This window comes from Haliaeetus leucocephalus, unplaced genomic scaffold (assembly GCF_000737465.1).
Source record: "Haliaeetus leucocephalus isolate CR32 unplaced genomic scaffold, Haliaeetus_leucocephalus-4.0 Scaffold162, whole genome shotgun sequence".
In the NCBI taxonomy this organism is placed as follows: Eukaryota; Metazoa; Chordata; class Aves; order Accipitriformes; family Accipitridae; genus Haliaeetus; species Haliaeetus leucocephalus.
In genome coordinates, this window is record NW_010972598.1 from 12,230,361 (window position 1) to 12,232,572 (window position 2,212).

The following is a 2,212-nucleotide window of genomic DNA, read 5'->3' on the forward strand; positions in this document are numbered from 1 at the left end:
GCCCGCCCCCAGCCCCTGGTCCCTGCAGATGGCGGTGGTGCTCCGAGGAGGATGCGGAGCCCTTCCCCGCCTCTCCCCCCGCCCCGGTCGGGTTGTGTTGTGCTGGGGGCCCGCAGGGCGTGTGAGAGCCGAGCCGGGCCGGGCCAACATTGCCCCGGTCCCGGTCCCGGTCCCGGTCCCGGTCCCGGTCCCGGTCCAGCCGCGATGTGAGCGCACCCGCACCATGGCCCGGCAGAGAGGGACGGAGGGGGGGGCTGGTGGCAAAGGGGTGTGGCGGGGTGGGGGGGTGTGAAAGCCTGCAAAAGGGTGAAAGAGAGGGTAGAGAGTGTGCTTGAGGCAGCGGGGGGGGACATGAGCGTGTGAAAGGGGGGTGGAAGGGGAAAGGGGGTGCGTGGGAAGGAGGAGAGCGTGCAAAAGAGCGTGCAAAAGGGGGAGAGCGGGGGTGTGGGGCAGTGGGAAGGTGCGTGGGGCTGTGGGATGGGTGCTGGGGAGGGAAGGGGGTGCAAGGGACAAGGTGTGGGTGTCAGGGCTGGGGGGGTCAGAGCAGGGATGGGGTGCTCGGGTGCCCCCCCGAACACGGTGGGGTGCCAGTGCACGGTGCCGTGGCAGGGTATGGGATGCCAGGGCTTCTGCCAGCACCCTCCCTGGGGTAATTTGGGGGTGCAGCGGCTCGGGGGGGAAACGCCTCCGCCCTCGAGCCGTGGCCCAGAGCCTCCCCACAGTGACGGGTCACACTGCGGCCAGGAGCAGCCTCCAGCCTCCTGCTCTGAGTCATCCCATGCTGGGCGAGAGCCACCCCGAGCTCCGGAGTGGGGCCCTGGGCTGACCCCAAGCCCCTGCTCCCCCTTGCACCCCATGGGGGTCCAGGGCTGAGCCCGGGCACCTCTTCCCCATCGTTACATGGAGAAAAATGCACACGGCCACGGGGCAGAGGTGCCAGCCCCGAATCCCCTGGGTGCTGGCATCACCGGGGATCCTGCGCTCCCATGGCATCCCTTGGGCAGCCCTCTCCTTCCTCCTCCTCCTCCTCTGAGGATGAGGATGCCATCGGGCTGGCCCACGTCCCATGGGAGCAGGGCACTTTGCTAGGAGACGGTTGTGTGTTTGGGGGGCGTTTTCCTCCCGCCCTGGAGACCGAGGCAGCTGTTTTTCATCTCAGCTCCTTTCCCTTGGCCCAGGCAGCAGGCAGCTGGCGTGGCCTCATGGGTGAAGGCAACCCCTGCCTGCTCCGAACCGGGCTGCGGGCACGGCCAGGCACCGGCGGGCACGGTTCTCCTGTCCCACCGAGGGCATCGAGGGCCGGCCGGGGCGGGGGGAACACAGGGGCAGGGTGCAGGGAGGGCTGAGAGGGGGTGAGTGGACGGAGATGTCATTGCCGAGGAATTTGGCCTGGGTGGAGGAGAGGAGAAAGGGAGGGAGAGGAAGAGCCAGGCACACCGGGCATGAGGGACAGTCCCCATCCCCCCCACCATGCTCCCAGTCTGCCCGCAGGACCATTCGGCCAGCCCCTGCCCCAGCCCCCCCCGCTGGTCCCCCCAGGGAGTTGGTCCCCCCTTTCCCTTCCCCAGTTTCCAGGGAAATCCAGATGTTTGGGCCCAGCTCCGGCATTGCTCAGCCTCGCTGCCCTGCCAGATGTTTCCTCTCCCCCCTTCCCCGGGCAGGGGTGTGTGCTCCCCGGCTGGGGACACTGGGGAGGGGGACGGTGCTCCCCCCTGTGCCAACACCTCCGCAGAGCCTTCTCCCGTGTCCCCTGTAACACACATGGGACCGTGGGCTCCTTCCCCCTGCCTGCCCTTGCCTCCCCCAGAGGCTGCCGCTGTCTTTGGGGATGCGTTGCATCCCTGCCAGCCCGGAGCAATGCGGGATGCAGGGATATGGCAGGGCATGAGGATGCTGGGGTCACCCGGGGCTTTGCGGAGAGTCGCCAGGGCAGCATTCCCAGCTGGCTGTGGCTTCGCTGGGGTTGTCCCTCTTCCAGTTGGGAAATGGCAGGGGGATGGCGAGGAGAGAGGCTGGGAGCAGAGCGGGGCGGCGTGGGGGGAGCCGGCACAGCCAGGCTCCGTGCCAGGAGGCAGTGGGTTTCGACAGCGGGTCTGCGACATTTTATCCCAGCTGGGAGCAGGGAGCAGAGCCCGGAGCGACCAGAGCGGAGTGATGCAAACCACTTCCAGATGCATAGCAGCAAGGAGCCAGGGGAAGGCAGGCAGGGACC